This window comes from Oncorhynchus keta, chromosome 1, assembly GCF_023373465.1.
Source record: "Oncorhynchus keta strain PuntledgeMale-10-30-2019 chromosome 1, Oket_V2, whole genome shotgun sequence".
Taxonomy (NCBI): Eukaryota; Metazoa; Chordata; class Actinopteri; order Salmoniformes; family Salmonidae; genus Oncorhynchus; species Oncorhynchus keta.
The window spans coordinates 48,054,331-48,077,895 of NC_068421.1; the positions used below are offsets into that span (position 1 = coordinate 48,054,331).

Sequence of the window (23,565 nt, forward strand, 5' to 3'; positions counted from 1 at the left end):
TTGTTTTAATTTTATTGTTTTACATTATCTGATGTTACCTTGTCAGAATTGTTTACCCACTTGAAGCAAATAATTCAAACCTACTTTTTAAAACAAAAATGTGATTATCTTGGAAAAAGCCTCGTACATTCATGAAACCGGTACACTTATCATCTCACATTATCTAGTCAGAATTTCTAACCCCATTGGAAGCAGATAATATGACCTATTTTTATTTAAATTAATGAAATTATCTCAGCTCAAGCGCCTGATGATCTTGTGGATATATTTATATACTTGTGGGAGAAAACTGGTATAGAAACTTTGTATTTTACGGCATATCTCCTCTCCCAGGAGTATAGTGTCAGGCAGCATGGCCGATGTAAGGAGAGAGAAAGAGCAACTGCCACGGTCAGAATCCGTATTGATCAGTAAGCCAGCCAGGCCTTATTTAAACATTGCACACAAACACAGATAAGGAGTTACACAAGCCCTCCATAAAGAGCTGTCATTTCTCCATCGATCCCTCCCAGGGATTTCTGTGCCGTGGCCATCTATAAAGCTGTCTCTGTCACACACACACACACAAGTATGCACGCACACACACACACACACACACACACACACACACACACACACACACACACACACACACACACACACACACACACACACACACACACACACACACACACACACACACAAACACAAACGTACACAGACACAGTCTCTCACACACTGCAACAGTCAGGCCAAAGGCAGCCGTGGCCCCAGGGGCTGCTGTAGCGTAACCCGGGTCTGATGCACAAAAAAACACATCAGCAATGAAATAGACCAATCAGATCAAGCGTTAACCGTGCGATATCAGACAGCCGCATAGCAGATGTTTTTGGCGGTTTTGAAGGTGAAACTGTTTTCGAGATGTGAAGTCGGTCAGCAGCTGCTCTTGTGATCATTGTCACGAAGCCACACCCGCCCCACTTGCCACACCCCCACCCCGCTCTCAAATTGAAATCCTGATCCTCACTGGGGTGTAGATTGCATCTCACATTCCAGTGTTCGAACTTGTGCAACCAGTGGCAATGTCCAATTCAGGTATTATGCCAAAACAACCACTATGCGAATGTCAGCTAAAGCGGATCTGATTGAATAGAGAGGCAAGTCTTTCAATCATTTGTCAAGCCCGATAAATGTGACTGGTAGCCATTTACATTTGTGCAAATATTAGCTGTTAGTATTTGTGCATTATTCATCAAAAGTTATCTCCGAAACATGAAAAGAAGGTTGCATATGGAGATACAGTGCCTTGCGAAAGTATTCGGCCCCCTTGAACTTTGCGACCTTTTGCCACATTTCAGGCTTCAAACATAAAGATATAAAACTGTATTTTTTTGTGAAGAATCAACAACAAGTGGGACACAATCATGAAGTGGAACGACATTTATTGGATATTTCAAACTTTTTTAACAAATCAAAAACTGAAAAATTGGGCGTGCTTTGGCAAGGCACTGTAGATGAGTGCTAATATTATGTAAAGGAGTAGAGTACAACAGCATACGACAACTATTGCGTCATGATCATTATTACAAAAACGCATACTGACGCTTGTAGACTGAAATTCAGACTGCCTGCTGTTAGCGACAAAAGCTGTGATGTAAAATAAGTTGTTTATTTAAGAAATTTTCCTAACGTGATGCGTCCCTTGGTGCATCACAAATCGGCACCCTGGCATCAAGTCCCTGCCAGCTGGCGTGTGCCACCATGGCCTGCCCAGTGAGTGCCCACCCTGGGTGATTGTATATAAGGGCATCCATGTGGCCAATGTGATGTGAGCTATGGCAGTCAGGTGGCCGGATACTCCTTCCCTTTGCTCTTTGTGCTGGTCGGTTCATGACGGATCCCTCTCACAATGTGGTTATAGGATCCCGGCAGAGAACAGAGAAGGACCAGCGGTAACTGGAGACAGTGATTAAATGGTTTAAGCACAGATGATCCGACAGGTGCTCTAGTCGTGTCTCTTTTTCTCTGGACGCACACACTTGCGCACAGATGCACACACACATACACACACACTTGTGCATACTTACACACACACCTCCTCCTGCCTTTCCCCGCTTGTGCTAGTGTATTTAAAGTAACAAAGCCATCTGTGGAGCTCACTGTCTTCTCACCCCCCTGTGGAAAAAATCTCCACATCACTCTTCGGTGAGTGTAACCTAAACCTGCAGTCCGGAGCAAGTGTTGGAAACAAGGGCCAGGAGGGCCAAGAGGGAGAGACGCATTTAGACAAAGGGGGTATCAATCAATCAAAACACAGTGAGAGCCAAAATGGACACCCTTGCTTGTCAAAATGGTTGACTGTTGGTAAGGTTAGAGGTCGCGGGGAGGACAAAAGCCATGACATGTGTCCATCGATGGAATAATGCAACTTTATATCATTTTAATGGGGGTGCCAGGTGCCGGCCAGGAGTCTGGTCTAGTGCTAGAGTTGCCGACTCCGAACTAACACTTTGCCCCTCTATGTGGGGGGCTCGAGTCCTGGGTCTACCACTTTCTTTGTTGTATTTCTCCCACTTGCCTCTCCCTCATCCTCTCATTCATATCTCTCTGTTATTAAAATCGACCACACATGCTGTGGTGGCACCTGGCATGGATGTCATTGGTGTCCACAGGCATTTGTGATCCCAGGCATTCTTTAGAAGTGTAGGAGTGTTCACTTCAATACTGTGGCCAGTGTTATAGGATATATAAATAAGAGAGTTTCCTCTGCCAAGTTGTCAGCACTGTTATGCCCTCTTTCTGAACCCTAAACTCCTGATAGAGATTCTTTCAACCCACTGTCTTCGCTATTGCATATCACCAGTGCGAAACTGTTCTGATCGGGGAAATTATTTCAGACAGCTTTGCGAGTCTTTTCCCCTTCAATGCAGCTTCCAACCAATCGATAACAAAGCATTAGACGGATGTACCTGTTTTGAATAAGACTGATTGCCTCAATATTGTGTTCTTTCTCCTCCCGTTTATTCCGTTTCATTATTATTTCCACCCTTTGGTACATGAGAAAGATTCAATGAAGCAATGCTCTTGTAAATCAAGCCGACTTTGACAGGCAACACAAAAACAGTGTGTGCCCAGTGGGATGCCATGTTACTTATTGCCATGTTACGACAGCTGCTAACATAGCCAAATAAATGAACCTCCAATTTACACTGACAGAGGAGTAAAATCACAGAGAGAAGTGAGAGATTAAAGGGGTGATGAAGATAAAAACCAAATTCTGTAGTCAGCACTCTGTCTGTTCCATCATCAAACAGGGGAGGCAGGAAGAAGACGGGAATGGAAGGTGTGAAGATAGAGGGAGTGAGAAAAAAAACGAGGGAAAAAATGACACTATGGATTAACTGTCCTTCACACAGAAAATATACATCCCCCGGCACTCTTGTTGAATTATCAATTCAAATTTTGTCCGAAAAAGAATGAAAGAAATATATTGATGGGAGCTCGGCTTTAATGGTCTCATTAGGTGTCGAGGTTTCCACTCTGGGCGGGATTTCTACTGCTCCAGGAGTTTAGAAGGAGAGGGGGATACTTGACCCCCCAATGATTTTCTGTCACTTTATCATAAACAAGGAGGTTTTGACGTGCCCCCGCTCACTCTCGCATGCATGTAATTAGCAGGGCCGTAAAAGTACATGCTGAATGCAAACCAGTTACTCCCCTCACCAGCGCCAGCAGTACCATCCCCAGAACCAGCTACCCATCGGCAAAAGAGAAAGGGAGGAGAGGGAAAAGATGGAGAAGAGTAGAGGAGAGGAGCTGACCAGTCTGTTGTTTGTTGTTCATATGAACTCCTCAAATCTTTAAAGGCAGACAAAACAAAGGTTACATCAGAGAGACAACCAAATGTACAACACCTTTAGTATATTTATTTGACCTACTTTTATTCTTTCTTTATTTTCAAATGTCAAATGCTTCTGTCAATTCTTATCGAGCCAAACTGCCTAGCACGTGCTTCTTTTCAGAATGACTCACTGTATATTAACTCTAACCATGAAGTGCTAAAACAAACAAAAACATGAATTGCTAGCTAGCTGTGTTAGCTCTAGGAGTTAACAGCTCATTGAATTCTGATGGCATTAGATAGGTGAGAGAGCACAGGCCTGGGAGTGTGGCTGTGCCCTTTGAGGTCAACTCATTGAAAGGCATTTGGTTCCGCCTGGAGGGGGGCTTTAAAAAGTGGCAAAGGAGGCCAGAAGGGGTGAGGAAAGGGGCTCATGGGCCCTGCGTTTTGGTTAATCATGACACATGACCTGGATTTTAAAGCAAACTGCCCCCTTTTCATTTTATGTCACCATCCTCAGACAATTGCTTTCATTTTTTGGGCCAATTCTAATTTCTGTAATGAAGGTAAAAATCCAGGTCATGATTAACCAAAACACAGTCACCTAATACAACCCCTTAGTGTCTGCTTTCACAGTGGTGTGCCCTACCTGCCTCTATATAGCCACTTTACAACACTGTTACTGCAGTGTGGTTTGGATAGAATTTCACCCCAGTCATGAACTGGCAAAAAAAAAGCATGAAGCCTTGACCTGTAGTGGAAACGGAGAGAGAGAGAGACAGAGGGAGAAAGACAGAGGGAGATTAATGAACAATCTCCACCAATGCAAATTGCAGGTGTGTGTGCACTTACATGAATGTACCAAATACACTGTGCAATCTTCTGTTTGTTTGGTTTGACATACTAGATTAGTCACCATTGTGAAAAAGCTCTCGCCTGTGTCCATTTTCACGATTTCACGATGTTCTCGTGATTATTCTTGTGGATATAACCCCTCTGCCTCTGAATGTCCTCCACTGCCCTGGCACTTAATAACACCGACATCGTCATGCCACAGACAGAATCAATGGATGTAAATGCATTTCCCTTCACCTTAGGATCAGACCCTAGTGCATTTCAGCTAGCATAAGTAACAAGACGGCTCTGTGATCCGCCGGCGAGCCTTGTCTCTCTTGTTTATTTAATCAGACCTAAGGCGCTTTTCCTGTCCTCTCTGCGTCTTCGGAGCACCTGACGAGCTCGCCAACCAACCGACCCGTCCTTGGGCGACGGGACCTGCCTCCTCGACTACCTGCTTAGTAACAACAACTGCCGCCGGTTTTAAGTCGGATTTTACTTAATATATCCCCGAATGGACGCCGTTCCTGTTTAATTCTCTTTCATAGCCGCCCGGCGCAGGTCCCGGCGGTCTTCGAGGTTGACGAGGGGCGAGCAAATTGAGCCTTCATGCCTTATTCTGACACATAAAAGCCTGTCCCCACTGGCTCATCAATAGGCCAATCACACCCCCCACTCGAAAGAACAAGGAAGTGTTGTGACGTAATGCTAATGCATCATTGATGCTAATTTTATTTATTTCTATTTTATTTCACCTTTATTTAACCAGGTAGGCTAGTTCTCATTTACAACTGCGACCTGGCCAAGATAAAGCATAGCAGTGTGAACAGACAACAACACAGAGTTACACATGGAGTAAACAATAAATAAGTCAATAACACAGTAGGAAAAAAAATGCATCACTGTCTGGTTGTGTGTGATTGGAGTGGGATTGAATTGGGTATTGGTGTCATTTTGAGGACCAGTATAGTGTTTTAGAAAGTGCTTTCTCGAGTGCTTTCCCAAATGTCTCATTCAACCCCTCACTTCTCCTTTCCTTTCCTTTCCTTTCCTTTCCTTTCCTTTCCTTTCCTTTCCTTTCCTTTCCCTTCCTCTCCTTCTCTCTTCAACTCCTCTGCCTGCTCCTCTCCAGCCATTTCACTGTAAAGAAGCAAATATAATAGCCAGACAGCCATACACACCCTTAAATCTTTATTGCAGATCGAAATGCATCTCAGTTTGATAATGGCCCAATCGCGATGGCCTATTAATCCCCCTGTTACTTACGTATGCGCTAAATGTTTGGCGCTATCTGTTAGCTTAGCTAGACGTTACTACAGAATGCATGGAGCTAGCGAGCCATTAGCTTAGCTAGCCGTTAGCTTAGCTACTCTACGGTGAATTCCTTCAAATAACCTGTCAAGAGGCACACTGCTCCAGTTTCCCCTGTTTTAGTCTTAGATGTGGAAACTGAGGGAATTATCCCAGTGGGAATTGGAGGAAACAAGGAAGTGTGGAGCTCCAGGGATCAGGGAAATGCATTCAGTAGATAGAAATATAGATAGGGAACATGGTGCTGTGAAAGGAAGGAGAATCTCTGGTAGAACACACACGTCAGTTGAGTATTGATGAGGTCTGAGTAGGACGTGTGGTATTCGCGGTGAAAGACAGTGTGTGTGTGTTTCAATGAGTGGGTGTGTGTTAATGCATACTTGTGTGTGTATGTACGTATGAAATAGATAAAGAACATCAACAGAAATTCACAAATTTCAACAAAAAATGTCTCAACTGTCTCAACACTTCCATTCAGTGAGTACAAACATAGGGTGTGTGTACAGTATTATACAATGGGTGGGTCTAATTAAAAACGCATTCCAGATGGTGTCTGTTCCACATGTTACCACCATCTAAATCTATGACGTTAAAATGCCTATTTACTCTGTTGGATCTGACTGCGCAATCTACTGTCTCATCAGCCAAGCCAAGAAGTTTAAAAACTTGTTCTCCACATAAAAAGCATCTAGACATTATCTCACATTTCTCTTAGACAAACATTTAGTTTTCAACAGCGGAGATTTGTATAAACCTTGCTTTCTGTCTCTCCGACATTTGCAACATTGTTTCAATATTCAAATTCGATCTCCAGCTGTCCCATAGTAATGAATGTGTCTGGAGTCGGACGAGACATATCAAACCAAATCAAAGGTTATTTGTCACATGCGCCGAATATAAAACCTTACAGTGAAATGCTTACTTACAAGCCCTAACCAACAGTACAATTTTTAAGTAAAAAAATTGGTATTAGGTAAACAATAGATTAGTAAAGAAATGTAAAAAAATAAACACAACGCAAATAGTCCGGGGTAGCCAATGTGCAGGGGGCACCGGTTAGTCGGGCTAATTGAGGTAATATGTACTTGAATGGGTAGTTAAAGCATTTCTCAGCCAGTTGAAATCATGAATCAGCTGGCATCATTTTTTCTGGATATATACTAAGAAATGTATTTTGAAAAAATGGTAAAACGAAACAAAGTGCAGCTAGTTTGCAGTCTTTCCAGCTTCAGTTTAAAGTGTTTGTGTTAGCTGTGTTGTTGGCTAGCTCGTCTGTTCAAGTTAGCACATTTTTTATGCCAGGCAAAATCCCGCCTCATTAGCTCATTGTTATGGATGTATCCAAATAAATGTCACTAGAAAACAGCTTATGCAAATGCAGCTACTTTACTGTTATTCTGGCTTCACTTTTTGACGTGACTGTAAGTTAGCCGTAATTGGCTAGCTTGCTAGCAAGGGATACGTACATTGCCAGCCAGTATGGCAATGGAACATTGAGAGCGAACGACTGGCCAATATATTCTTCAAACACCAGTTTCTCTGGCATTATCACTTAACTACTCACCTAGTGACTCAGCAGTAGAAGTATTAACAAACTGGCCCATAGAGTTGACCGGGCGGCCATTGCCCCCCTCTTACTGCCCTGTTTCCAGCATCAGCTCCACACACACACACACACCCGCACACACGCACGCACGCACGCACACACACACAAAATCCCCCCCCACCGCCCTCCAACACACACATACTCCCCCTCCCCTCACTCAACCAACTCATCCACAGGTGTGGCATTCCCAGGGCCTACCTCTCCCCACATCAGTGATGGGGTCACTGGGTTCCCTGACAGGACTGCCCCACCAGCCTGATTGGAACCTTCCTGAAAGTCAGGTGAGCAGGTTAATGATGAATAAAGGGGAGATTGATGGCAGTGGCTTGGGAGATAGCGGACAGGCTGAGATAGGGGGATAATACAGTGATATATCATATCCTACACTCCCCAGCACTACTTTCTGGCCTTTGTGTCAATGCGGTGATAGCCTAGTAGTAGTAAAACAATCTCTGTATAGAGAGGTCATGTAAACCCTAACAGGGATTGGACGATCTAGCCAAAGTCCCGCCCCCTGAATGGCTCTTAACGGATTGGCTCATTGTTCACTCACGTGTTTAGTTGGACACACGCCACTGTTACAAGTTAGGTATTGACAGTCATTTTTGTGACTAAAGGATTAATGATTAGGTAGTGAGTATCATATTTGCTTGTGATGCATGAGTTGATTACTAGAGTCATTACTGTTTCTCTCTTGATATGCCCTGTTCTTCTGTCCTTTATTGTTACATTCATATGATCTGCCCCGTTCGTATTGTTTTATTTCACTGTAGAGCCCTCAGTTCCGCACAACATGCCTTAGATAGCAATTTTGTCCCACCCCACACACATGCAGAGACCTAACCTGGCTTAACTGGTGCCTCCAGAGATGAAACCTCTCTCATCATCACTCAACACCTAGGTTTACCTCCACTGTACTCACATCCTACCATACCATTGTCTGTACATTATGTCCTATTCTACCACGCCCAGAAAACTGCTCCTTTTATTCTCTTTCCGCAACGCACTAGACGACCAGTTCTTATAGCCTTTAGCCGTACCCTTATCCTACTCCTCCTTTGTTCCTCTGGTGATGTAGAGGTTAACCCAGGCCCTGAAGCCCCCAGTTCCACTCCTAGTCCCCAGGCGCTATCATTTGTTGACTTCTGTAACCATAAAAGCCTTGGTTTCATGCATGTTAAGAAGCCTCCTCCCTAAGTTTGTTTTATTCACTGCTTCAGCACACTCCGCCAACCTTGATCTCCTAGCCGTGTTTGAATCCTGGTTTAGGAAGGCCACCAAAAATTCTGAAATGTCCATCTCCAACTACAACATTTTCAGCCAAGATAGAACTGCCAAAGGGTGTGGAGTTGCAATCTACTGCAGAGATAGCCTGCAGAGTTCTGTCATGCTATCCAGGTCTGTGCCTAAACAGTTCGAGCTTCTACCTTCTGGAAATAAGTCTCTCACTGTTACCGCTTGTTATCAACCTCCCTCATCCCCCAGCTGTGCCCTGGACACCATTTTTATCTTCAGAGTTTGTACTGTTAGATGACCTAAACTGGGATATGCTTAACACCCCGGCCGTCCTACAATCTAAGCTAGATGCCCTCAATCTCACACAAATTATCAAGGAACCTACCAGTTACAACCCTAAATACGTAAACACGAGCACCCTCATAGATATCATCCTGACCAACCTGCCCTCTAAATGCACCTCTGCTGTTTTCAACTAGGATCTCAGCAATTACTGCCCCATTTCCTGTGTCCGTAAAGGGTCCGCGGTCAAACGACCACCCATCATCACTGTCAAACGCTCCCTAAAACACTTCAGCGAGCAGGCCTTTCTAATCGACCTGGCCCGGGTATCCTGGAAGGATATTGGCCTCATTCCGTCAGTAGAGGATGCCTGGTTATTCTTTAAAAGTGCTTTCCTCACCATCTTAAATAAGCATGCCCCATTCAAAAAATGTAGAACTAAGAACAGATATGGTTCACTCCAGATTTGACTGCCCTTGACCAGCACAAAAACATCCTGTGGCCTACTGCATTAGCATCGAATAGCCCCCGTGATGATATGCAACTTTTCAGGGAAGTTAGGAACCAATATACACAGGCAGTTAGGAAAGCAAAGGCTATCTTTTTCAAACAGAAATTTGCATCCTGTAGCACAAACTCCAAAAAGTTCCGGGACACTGTAAAGTCCATGGAGAATAAGAGCACCTCTTTCCCAGCTGCCCACTGCACTGAGGCTAGGTAACACTGTCACCACCGATACATCTACGATAAACTATAATTTCAGTAAGCATTTTTCTACGGCTGGCCATGTTTTCCACATGGCTACGCCTACCCCGGTCAACAGCTCTGCACCCCCCACAGCAATTTGCCCAAGCCTCCCCTATTTCACCTTCACCCAAATCCAGATAGCTCATGTTCTGAAAGAGCTGCAAAATCTGGACCCATACAAATCAGCTGAACTAGACAATCTAGACCCTTTCTTTCTAAAAATGATCCGCCGCAATTGTTGCAACCCCTATTATCTCTCAGGACTAGCCTGTTCAACCTCTCTTTCGTATCATTTTCATACCCTCTGCAAAGGGGGAGACACTCTAGACCCAAACTGTTACAGACCTATATCTATCCTACCCTGCCTTTCTAAAGTCTTCGAAAGCCAAGTTAACAAACACATCACCGACCATTTTGAATCCCACCGTACCTTCTCTGCTATGCAATCTTGTTTCCGAGCTAGGCCATCCGATTTGACTCACTGAACTCTATCTGAGAAGTAGTTGGTTAACCAGGCGAGGCAGTCTTTTGAGAAACCAAGGCTTATCTGCCGATAAGAATGCGGTGATTGACAGAGTCGAAAGCCTTGACCAGGTCGATGAAGACGGCTGCACAGTATTGTCTTTTATCGGTGCACACTCAGCCACACTCAAGGTCCTAAATGATACCATAATCGATAAAAGACAATACTGTAGTCTTCATCGACCTGCTCAAGGCTTTCGACTCTGTCAATCACTGAATTCTTATCGGCAGATAAGCCTTGGTTTCTCAAAAGACTGCCTCGCCTGGTTAACCAACTACTTCTCAGATAGAGTTCAGTGAGTCAAATCGGATGGCCTGTTGTCCGGACCTCTGGCAGTCTCTATGGGGGTGCCACAGGGTTAAATTCTTGGGATGACTCTTTTCTCTGTATACATCAATGATCAATTCTTGCTGCTGGTGATTCTCTGATCCACCTCTACGCAGATGATACCATTCTCTATACTTCTGGCCCTTCTTTGGACACTGTGTTAACAAGCCTCCAGATGAGCTTCAATGCCATACAACACTCCTTCTGTGGCCTCCAACTGCTCTTAAATGCAAGTAAAACTAAATGCATGCTCTTCAACCGATCGCTGCTCGCACCCGCCCGCCCGTCTAGCATCACTACTCTGGAATGTTCTGACAACTACAAATACCTAGGTGTCTGGTTAGACTGTAAACTCTCCTTCCAGACTCACATTAAGCATCTTCAATCCATTGGCTTCCTATTTCGCAACAAAGCATCCTTCACTCATGCTGCCAAACATACCCTCGTAAAACTGACTATCCTACCGATCCTTGACTTCAGCGATGTAATTTACAAAATAGCCTCCAACACTCTACTCGGCAAATTGGATGTAGTCTATCACAGTGCCATCCGTTTTGTCACTAAAGCCCCATATACTAACCACCACTGTGACCTGTATGCTCTTGTTGGCTGACCCTCACTACATATTTATCGCCAAACCCACTGGATCCAGGTCATCTATAAGACTTTGCTAGGTAAAGGCCTGCACTATCTCAGCTCACTGGTCACCATAGCAGCACCCACCCGTAGCATGCGCTCGGCAGGTATATTTCACTGGTCATCCCCAATGCCAACTCCTCCTTTGGCTGCCTTTTCTTCCAATTCTCTGCCGCCAATGACTTGAACGAATTGCAAAAATGACTGAAGCTGGAGACTTATATCTCCCTCACTAACTTTAAGCATCAGCTGTGAGAACAGATTACCGATCATTGCACTTGTCCACAGCCCATCTGTAAATAGCCCACCCAACTACCTCATCCCCATATTGTTTTTTTTTTTTGCTCCTTTGCACCCCAGTATCCCTCCTTGCACATTCATCTTCTGCACATCTATCACTCCAGTGTTAATTGCTAAATTGTAATTATTTCACCACTATGGCCTATTTATTGCCTTACCTCCCTCATCTTACTACATTTGCACACACTGTATATCGATTTTTTATTGTGTTATTGACTGTACGTTTGTTTATCCCATGTGTAACTCTGTGATGTTTTTGTCACACTGCTTTGCTTTATCTTGGCCAGGTTCTCAACTGGCCTACCTGGTTAAATAAAGGTGAAAAAAAATATATATATATTATTATATATATATATATATATATATATGTTTGGTAAATAAAACTACAGCAGAAATGTACCCCCCCATTCTGAATGAATCCAGACAGAGCTGATCCAATGTAATTAAAAGGCATTGCAGCATATTGAGAGGCTGTACAGTGTGTGTGTGTGTGTGTGTGTGTGTGTGTGTGTGTGTGTGTGTGTGTGTGTGTGTGTGTGTGTGCGTGCGTGCGTGCGTGCGTGCGTGCGTGCGTGCGTGCGTGCGTGCGTGCGTGCGTGCATGTGTAGTGTAGTGTAGTGTGGGGTCGTCGGGCTCCAGCGTGGATCGCAAGTCAAACGAAACAATATATTCCACGGGACCTCAGGGTTTCCATCTGAGTGCTGTGCACGGCGCTGGAGCACACTGAGCCTGTTTCATGTGAAAAAAAGTTGATAATTAGTCCCTTAGTGACTCAATGGAGGGATTGAGGAGAGGAGGAGTAGAGTAGGAGGAGATACTTACGGTGGTACTTAGCTCCAACCTGACATTTGGGCTAGTGTTAATCAGAATGACTCAACCATACAATTCCATCACCCTACTCCCTTTATCGCCATAGCATCATCAAACCCTCTTTTTCGCTGCCGATAAATTACTCTCGAAAATGGGGATAATTCCTTTCGCGGCAAACCTGTGTTTTTGTTTGCAGGGGAAAATAGATCAAGCTATTGTCATCGAATATCAGTGTGCTTTTTGAGCCCCTTTCATTATTTTTTCAAAAGGAGCCTGATAATAATTAGCAATTAAAATGTGCCTTTTTTTGCCTCATCTTTCTCTAATTAGCATGACAGAGACATTGGGCTGTTCATCTCTGTAGTTTTGGGTCTCACACACACATACACACACACACCCCACAAACACAAACACGCACGCACACACACCGAGAAAAGTCTTACCATGAAACCATGGCAACATATCATGTGTCTTGTTTTGCCAGTGATCGCAGCTAACCCTGTCATGTCTCCTCTAAATCAATGAAATCACATTTTATCAATGGACAGGAGAAAATGTAATCGATAAACGGACAATGACACATCATATTGTCAATATATAGATTGTACATTTTCTACATATATTCAAAATAGTCAGTATTGCTATTGTCAGTATTGCTATGTCCTCATCAAGGAAACATGTGTTGTGTTTATTAGGCACTAAATGGAAGAGAATAGATTGAAACATCTGGACTTGTCCAATAACAACCCCTTGTTCTCTCTCAAATAATTGTTTTGATGTATCACATATATCACCAGTATCACCAATACCAGTATCACCAATACTCTCAGAAGGACCTATCAAAAGCGTCTGTTGGAGACAGACCGGTAGAGCGATGAATGAGGTGAGCCCCTCACCTCCTAATAAGGAGCCACTCTCTCACCCTCTGGTCATTCTCACTTATCTTCCTCATAAAGAACATTACTCACCAGCTTTCCCAACGACTGGATCCCTGGGTCCCTGTTTTCCTGCTTAACTGCTCACAAGTGAACCGTGAAGGACATCGCTGCCGAGCGTAGGTCTTCAGACCCTGTCGAAAGGTTGATCGAAAGGTTTTTGCTCTATGTAGAAATGTATTTTCTATTTCTCAGTCTCCAGTTGCACGAAAAAAGTATGTGAACCGTTTGGAATTACCTGGATTTCTGCATAAATTGGTCATAAAATTTGATCTGATCTTCATCTAAGTCACAACAATAGACAAACACAGTCTGCTTAAACACAAACAATTATAATTATAATAACACACAAACAATTATTTGTTTTCACATCTTTATTGATCAGACTGTGTAATTATTCACAGTGTAGGGTGCGCAAAGTATGTGAACCCTTGGATTTAATTGATGGTTCACCCTCCTTTGGCAGCAATAACCTCAACTAAACGTTTTCTGTAGTTGCAGATCAGACCTGCACAACGGTCAGGAGGCATTTTAGACAATTCCTCTTTACAGTTCAGCAATATTCTTGGGATGTCTGGTGTGAACTGCTCTCTTGAGGTCATGCCACAGCATCTCAATCAGGTTGAGGTCAGGACTGACTGGGCCACTCCAGAAGACGTATTTCATTCTGTTGTTGATTTACTTCTGTGTTTTGGGTCGTTGTCCTGTTGCATCACCCAACTTCTGTTGAGCTTCAATTGGCGGACAGGTAGCCTTACATTCTCCTGCAAAATGTCTTGATAAACTTGGGAATTAATTTTTCCATCAATGATAGCAAGCTGTCCAGGCCCAGAGGCAGTAAAGCAGCCCCAAACCATTATGCCCCCTCCACCATACTTTACAGTTGGGAGGAGGTTTTGATGTTGGTGTGCTGTGCCTTTTTTTCTCCACACATAGTGTTGTGTGTTCCATCCAAACAACTCAACTTTAGTTTAATCTGTCCACAGACTATCTTGCCTGTAGCGCTGTGGAACATCCAGGTGCTCTTTTTGAATACTTCAGACGTGCAGCAATGTTTTTTTTTGACAGCAGTGGCTTCTTTCATGGTGTCCTCCCATGAACACCATTCTTGTTTAGTGTTTTACGTATCGTAGACTCATCAAAAGAGATGTTAGCGTGTTCCAGAGATTTCTGTAAGTTTTTAGCTGACACTCTAGGATTCTTCTTAACCTTATGGAGCATTCTGTGCTGTGCTCTTGCAGTCATCTTTTCAGGATGGCCACTCCTAGGGAGAGTAGCAACAGGATGAACATTCTCCATTTATAGACAATTTGTCTTTTCGTGGACTGATGAACACAAAAGCTTTTAGAGATACTTTTGTAACCCTTTTCAGTTTTATGCAAGTCAACAATTCTTAATCTTAGGTCTTCTGAGATCTCATTTGTTCGAGGCAGGGTCACATCAGGCAATGCTTCTTGTCAATAGCAAACTCAAATGTTGTGAGTGTTTTTTATAGGGCAGGGCAGCTCTAACCAACATCTCCAATCTCATCTCATTGATTGGACTCCAGGTTAGCTGGTATCGTGGGGAGCACGATATCCATCTTTTGATTGCTAGCTATTGAGACTCGGAAAAAACTTCTACTCCAGCTGCTCTCTCTTCATCTGACTACGTGTTTTCTCATAGACCAAAAGCATCTGGTTATTGCGGTGGTGGCACAGGACTACTCATTGGAGTGGAGTGGAGTGGAGATTCTTTATTTTCTCCCTCACTCAACTGCCCATTTCCTCATTTGAATTCCATGCGGTCACTGTCACTTGTCCACTCAAGTTTAAAATTGTCATCATCACCCACCATGTGCCCTTGGAGTGATCCTCAACGAGCTTGACACTTTGATAAGCACATTTCCTGGCAGCGGCTTACTGCTCATCGTACTGGGTGACTTCAACCTCCCGAAGTCTGCCTTTGATGAATTTTTTTCAACCTCTTTGTTTCCCCTATTTGTCTCTTTTTGACCTCACCCTTTCCAAAGTCCCCGCCCACTCACAAGGCAGGCAATACGTTTGACGTCATCTTTAATACAGGCTGTCCGCCTACTAATCGCACTGCAACCCCCGTCCAGGTGTCTGATCACTACTTTATTTCCCTGTCTATCTCCCTCTTTTCCAACCCTGCTCACTCAGCCCCTTCCCAGATAATAATGCGCCATCACAATCTTTGCTCTCTCTCTCCCACTACGCTCTCCTCTTCTATCCTATCATCTCTCCCTTCTGCTAAATCCTTCTAACTCAAGAAACTTTTCCACCTTCTCCTCCCTCCTTAATCCTCCACCCCCTTCCCTCCTCCCTCTCTGCGTACGGCTTTGTCAACCACTTTGAAAAGAAGGTTGACAACATGCACTCCTCATTCACTCAGCCTATTGAGTCCACCGATTCAACTCACACAGAACTACCCTACACCTTGACCTCTTTTTCCATCTCCCTCCAGATAAAATCCTACGACTAGTGAGGTCTGGCCGCCCAGCTTCTCCTGAACATCTCTGGAGACCTCCCATTCCTCACACCCCTCCTCAAGAAACCAACACTCGACCCCTCTGACGTCAAAAACGACAGGACTTTTCTTTCCAAAACACTTGAGCATGCTGTCTCTGACCAACTTTCTCGCTATCTCTCCCAGGACGATCTTGTTGACCCTAACCAGTCAGGCTTCAAGACGGGTCACTCATCCGATACTGCTCTCCTCTCCACACTGCCAGAGCTTACTCTCTCTCCTCTGTTGTCATTCTCCTAGACCTATCCCGCGCCTTTGACACCGTGAACCATCAGATCCTCCTCTCCAACCTCTCAGGGCTGAGCATCTCAGGCTCTGCACACTCTTGGATTGCATCCTACCTGGCAGGCTGCTCCTACCAGGTGAAGTGGAGAGGATCTGTGTCTGCAACACGTACTCTCACTACTGGTGTCCCCCGTGGCTCGGTTCCAGGACCTTTCCTCTTCTCTCAATTTACTCGGCTCTGTCATATCCTCACATGGTCTGTCCTATCATTGCTATGCAGATGGCACTCGACAACTTTTCTCCTTTCCCCCTTCTGACAGCCAGGTGGTGACATGCATCCCTGGCAGATATCTCAGCTTGGATGTCGGCCCACCACTTCAAGCTAAATCTCGACAAGACGGAGCTGCTCTTCCTCCCGGGGAAGGCCTGCCCGCTCCAAGACCTCTCCATCAAGTTTGACAACTCCACAGTGTCCCCCTTCCAGAGTGCAAAGAACCTTGGCATGACCCTGGACAACACCCTGTCGTTTTCTGCAAACATCAAAGCAGTGACTTGCCCTGCAGGTTCATGCTCTACAGCGTCCGTAGAGTACGACCTTACCTCACACAGAAAGTGGCGCAGGTCCTAATCCAGGCACTTGTCTGGACTACTACAACTCGCTGTTGGGTGGGCTCTCAGTTTGTGCCATCAAATCCCTGCAGCTTATCCATAACTCTGCACCCTGCCTGGTGTTCAACCTTCCCAAGTTCTCCCATGTCACCCCGCACCTATGCATGCTCCACTGGCTTCCAGTCAAAGCTTGCCTCCACTACAAGACCATGGTACTTACCTACGGATCAGCAAGAGGAACTGCCCCTCCCTACCTTCAGGCTAGGTTCAAACCTACACCCCAACCTGAGTACTTCGTTCTACCACCTTTGGTCCCTTGGCCCTCCCACCCATATGGGAGGGTAGCTCCTGCTCAGTCCAGTCAAAGCTCCTCTCTGTCCTGACACCCCAATGGTGGAACCAGCTTCCCCCTGAAGCTAGGACAAAGAGTCCCTGCCCATCTTCCCGAAAACCTACCTCTTGAAAGAGTATTTTAAATAATCCCACAACACCCCCACCTCACACCCACTCCTTACCCCTTGCCTTTCGGGAACTAACACTCACATTTTTTTCTCCCCTACTAGCACTGACTTTGCTTGTAGCTACTTTATTGAGGAAAATGTACTTACTATGACTGATATGTGGTTGTCCCACCTAGCTATCTTAAGTTGAATGCACTAACTGTAAGTCGATCTGGAAAAGAGAGTTAAATGAGACAAATGAACAAAAAAATGTTTAAAGAAAAAGTGAACCTCCAGGGTGCCCCAGTGACACCCAAGGAGTTGTTCGGGCCCACTGTCACATACTCAACATAACATACTCAACATAGAAATAAAGGTTAAATAAAACATTTAAAAATGAAAAAGAAAGCAAAAGTCATTACTTCCTGCCTCTCGCCCCGGTCTCACAGCTGGGAGGGGGCAACAGCTGAACTGATTTCCTCGGCAATGCAGCAGTCTGGCAAGACTCAGGCTAGGCCCCTGAACCAGGCCATTTCACACTTGAAATTAGACGTTTGGAGCAGTTGACATTTGATGTTTGGAGAACGTGGATGAATGTCTAATTCTGCAGTGAGACTGTGAGATCTTGTTGCATGACATGAATAATATTGTTTTACCAAATAAGGATTTGTCATAAATAATGTGATGCAATAATGTAATTATCTTTTAACAAATGTCTTTCTCAATATGGTAGTGTTAGCTGGTAGGGCATTGAACAAGAACTATCAACTTGAAAATGCAAACTGAAGTTTTGTATTTCAATTTGGTCATTGATTATGTTCACATAAATATAATATTGTTAATGAATGATTAATTGATCATTATCAAATTAGATTTTTTTTAGCAGCTATGAAGGCTCCGAATCTGCAGTATAAAGAATAAAATATATCTCCGGTAGTATGGGTCATATTTGAACATTTTGGGCTAGAGCAGGGGTCTCCAACATAAACACTTTTTTCTTGCAAGTTACTCATATACAGCCTGCATATTCTGTTATTGTGTAGGGCAAAGTTGATTAATAGAAACGAAGACCACACATTTTGAACAAAAATCATTCTACTGTAGTCTACCTTGAGAATCTTGCCTTTTTAAAGGGTTTTACATTTATACAAATCTGTAGCCTGCATGAAGGACTAGGCTACTAAATTGTTGTTCTGTTTACTAGTGGCCTTTTGAACAACAACCACATTGAGTAGGCTACATACTACAGAAAAGTATGAGGAATAACAAGTGTGGTCTAAGCAAACACATTAACTGACCATTCTGCATTTCCTCTGCCAAACTTGTTTCTGCGCTGTTGTTTGGCCCTGTTGCGCTGTCACCATGAAATACATTTTGAAAAGTATGAGGAATAACAAGTGTGCTCTAAGCAGACACATAAACTGACCATTCTGCATTTCCTCTGCCAAACTTGTTTTTGCGCTGTTGTTTGGCGCTGTTGCGCTGTCACCATGAAATACATGTTTTTTTTTAAATATGTACTTGTCTCAGCAGCATACATATTTGATGCAACAAGGATAGAAATGGCTTATTTGATCAGTATTACTTACCAAGCCAAGCAGAGCGTTTTTATCGAAACATATGTATCCTGTGCTTTCTCCTTTTGTGCATTGGCGCATACAGACACAGCTTGGCTACATTGTAACCGCAAATCAGCCATGGTGCGCTGCTACCCTCACATATGGGGCTCAACAAGGTCTGTTACATTTATGTAACTGATTGATAACATTTTAACATTGTGATTTAACCGATTTAAATGGGGAAAATGGATGCCAAAAATGCTGAATGGTGTTAAATGCTAAATATTTCACCAGTGGAGGATCCTCAGGGGAGGAAGGAGAGGACCATCCTCCACAGTGAACTTCATAAAAATAAAAAGAGATTTTTAGAAAAAACTAAACCAAATCTATTCACATGTCACCAAATAATTGATTAAAACATACTGTTTTGCAGTAAAGGTCTACAGTAGCTTCAACAGCACTCTGTATATGGTGACAATGATCTAGGCTGTGTGTAGCGGTTATGATATGGTTTGGCATGGAAAGTTTATTTTGCCTGGTCACTTACAGCTGATGTGTTAATAATAATAATAATATATGCCATTTAGCTGACGCTTTTATCCAAAGCGACTTACAGTCATGTGTGCATACATTCTACGTATGGGTGGTCCCGGGAATCGAACCCACTACCCTGGCATTACAAGCGCCATGCTCTACCAACTGAGCCACAGTGTTGTGCATTGAAGTCCACAAGCGAAGGGAAAAGGTGAGAGGAGGAGAGCACGCATAGATGAGAGAAGGAAAACGTGGCTGCTATGAAAGTTAACTGTGTTTATGTGTGATCAGGGATATATTAATCTGCCGATTCTATTGAAAAACATTTATTAACATTTATTAAACAGAAGTAAAACTAACTAATTGGGGATAAACATACCTGAATTTGTCCAATAGAAACTTTTGTTTGCAACTGTTGGACTAATGATTACACCCTAGATCAGCTAGATGCAGGCAAGAGTGTGCAAGGTAGCATTGAATGTGTCACTGTCTGTCCATGTGTCACTGTCTATCACCTGAAATGTGTATCTCAACCTGTGTGCACCTACATTGTAAACTTTCATTCATAGGCTGGGATGTAGCAACATGATGGGCATAGGGAAAATTTGAGTATTGTGTAGTGGCCTGAAACTCTCAATGTTACTTTGAACTGAGTGTAGTAGAAAAGGCCATGCTCATGAAAAAATAAAATTGTCCTCCCTCATCTTAAACGGCACGGACCGCCTCTGTATTTCACATATTTTAATCATGTAATATTAGGCCTACTGATTATTTCGAACTATCTACTTGTTAGCTACTAGTATCTGGATAATATGTGTGAAATGTTTGACAATTTATGTGATATCAACTGAGAGGTATATTTTCTGGATGACCTAAATATTGACTGGCTTTCATCAAGCTGTTCACTCAAGAAAAAGCTTAAAACTGAACCAGTGCCTGCAACCTGGTTCAGGTTCTCAGTCCACCTACCAGGGTATATTCCTACAGCACAGGAATGAAATCATCCACATGTATTGATCACATCTTTACTAATGCTCTAAAGCAGTATTCAAATCCATTGGATGTAGTGATCATAATATAGTAGCCATATCTAGGAAAACCAAAGTTCCAAAGGCTGGGTCTAATTGTAGTGTATAAGAGATCATACAATACATTTTGTAGGGATTCCTATGTTGAAGATGTAAAGAATATTTGCTGGTCTGTGGTATGTCATGAGGACCAACCAGACGCTGCACTTGACACATTTATGAAATGCTTATTCCAGTTACTAATAAGCATGACTGTAAAAACGAAGGCAGCAGCTAACGGGGTTCCATAATAAATACAAAAACTCAGAGTCAGAGTCTGCGCTACAGCAAAGCCTAATCAGAATGTGTTGCATCATGGTTCTTACAGGAAAAGTGAAATGATATCATGAATGTGCTCATGGTGCGCGCAGCTCAAATGATATGTAACAACACCATTGGACCAACACATCGGACATGAAACAACGATACAAATGCAACAGCACAACTAAATAGATAAACAAAACACATTGTAAACACCAGTGGTCCAACTAGTGCTTTCTAACTGCACTGAACCAACTGCTCTGTTTGTTCCATTTCTCAGGCACCTATGCCAAATGATTAGGGTTACTGCTCGGCAGTTGTTTCCTTCTTCCTCCGGCTATATTGCTTAACTTCCCGAGAGAGCCCACTTCCCGCATCTATGCGGACTGACTTGCTGCATCCTGGTAGAAGCTACGACCCTGTGAGAGCCATGGGGGTGGGAGAGCTGACACACCCATGAAAATAGGGTGATGCCGTATTATTTTCCTCCTATGTTGGCTACCCTCTCTTTTCCGTCTGCACAGAGCAAGTGAATAGGGCCTGGGACTCTTGGAAGAGCTTATGCACGCTCTCTGTATTACAGTTGTTGTGTTTTTCTTGGTAAGTGGTATGACTAAATAGATTGTTCTTGCCTACACTCTGTTTTCCAATGGTCTTATGCTCCTTGCGAAGCTTTTTTGACAGAGAGACGGTTTCGTCATTGTTAAAAGTCCTGTAGACGCTTTTTTGGCCTGCCAAGGGCCCCTACAGTAGTACAGTTCCTAGGAGGGCACATCACTACACCCAGTCTCTAAGTCTTAGCTTGTCCTGGGACATGTTTATTGTGTTCAAGATACTTTTACAGCAGCTACTAGCCACTGATAAGCGTGGAGGTGTAATATTTCTCCATATTTTTCTTTGCTATGAATTTTGGAATGAGATGTTCGACGAGCTGGTGTCCACATACTTTTGGTTATGTAGTGTATCTCATTAAACTGAGATGTTGTGTGCCACGTATTGAGCTTCCCCTCACTTTGTTATGTTTTTCCCGACAGGTTGTTTCTGCACCTTCTTGGTTCTGATGTTGCACCTTCTTGGTTCTGACGACCCTGGCTTTGGAGAGCATGTTTTGCAGTACGGGAGTTGGCCATATCCCCATATGTGATACATCAAAACAAGTATTTGAAAGAGAACTTAAAGTACTTTCGAGTGAGATGTATCACCACATTCCCCTGCGCACAAGAGCGCAAGGAAGAGAGTCAAATAGACATGCGCCTGGATGAGATCTTTATGGTCAGGGCCCTCCGCAAGGCTCACAAAATAATTTTAGACTCAAGCCACCCCCTGTACCCGGACTTTGGACTACTCCCTTCTGGGCGCAGGTATAGGGCGCCCCTCGGCAGGAAAGACAGAACTAGACAATAATTTGTGCCAGGTGTGATATCCCTCCTGAATAGCTCGGGCTAATGTTCCTATTGACCCAGTAAGGCCAGCAGGCTAGTCTCTTTTTATTGGTATGTAACTTATGAAAATTGTATTGTTCATTTGTTTTGTATTTAAATGCCACTTTAAAAGTGGACATGAGACTGCAACAAAATTTCCCAATGGGGACAATAAAGTCAGTAAGTGAGAATGAACAGAGGGTTGGAGTGTGACTCCTTATAAGGAGATGAGGGTCTCTCCTTATTCACCACTGTACCTGTCTGTCTCCAGCAGACACTTTTGATAGGTCCTTCCGAGAGTATTGGTGATCCAGGCGATCCCCATATGTGATACATCTCACTCATATTATCAGAGAACTGGGGTTGTAAAAGTAACCTTAGGTTTTAGTTTCCTGTTGACAAATGTTTTGCTAAGGTGTGTCCTAATGAACATGACATGTGTAAGACTCACTCGGGAGTGATGTATGTCCTAACATTAACACCATAAGTCACAGCCCTCTTTTATATTGACCGAGTCAATTGGTTGGAGCTCATTTGGGAGATGTTGATGAGGCTGATGTGAGGTCAGACAGACACATCACAGAGTGGCAGCAGGCAGGAAAAAGCAAATATCTGTTTGGAGGGTCATTTGTCACTGGCAGAGCCTCTCCTCCCCCTCATCTCTCTTCCTGCCCTTCTTTTGGCCTTATTTAGCCTCTACGTGTCACACTGGGGTCAGGGTGAACACACACTCTCACACACACACAAACACAGGTACACACACACAGGCACACACACACACATTGTAGTAAAAGCGGTGCAGAGCATCATAGAATGAGTGAGGTGCCTTGAATGACTTCTCATTCTTTAGACCTCATTAGGCGCTGATGTATCTCCTCCTCCTCTCTCTCTCTCTCCGCTTCACAGCCCGACTGTGTCTTGGGGGTGCGTGCGTGTGTCTCAGTGTTCACAGCAATGGAGCCTGTGTGTGTCGGTAGCGAGGAGGCTGATCATTTCAGGTTCTTAGAGTTGGCTAGGCGGGTGGGGGGTCTGTTCTAAGTGTGTGTGTCAGCCAGACATGGGGACACCCGTCACATTCCACAAGCACAGGGGCTCCCAGAGCCCACTCAACCTGGGGTCAAAGATGAATCACACACAGATAGCCATTGCGCACACACATAAACAACCATGCACACACCTCTCGCTGTATTTTATGAAATATAGCCCTGTGACACCTATTCATTAGGTGCGCATACATTACTATGTAGTGTACTGACATTCATTTAGCCAGGTGGCTATGCTGTATTTATTTTTGATCCATCACAGAATCCAAGCTCTGTAGCCCACATCGAAAAGCCGCTACTGTACGAAACAGTACATATATAAAACTTTAATAGTAAAAAGTTTATATTCTTTCAATATTTTCAAATGCCAGCACAAATGTGTCACTGGACATAAGCTTTCTTTACAGTTTGATTTCAATTCAAAATGTAGCCATGTCCACACAAAAGTGTAAAGTACACGCCAGTAAAGTAGTCTAGATGCTTAATTTTAAATGGGGAAGGACTCAT

At 43.7% G+C, this 23,565-nt stretch overlaps 1 protein-coding gene across 1 annotated transcript in view; it reads left to right on the forward strand.

Moving 5' to 3' along the window:
- LOC118386737 (nuclear receptor subfamily 5 group A member 2) overlaps positions 1 to 23,565 on the forward strand; it is a 98,156-nt gene that overhangs the window by 69,987 nt on the left and 4,604 nt on the right. The window lies entirely within an intron of this gene.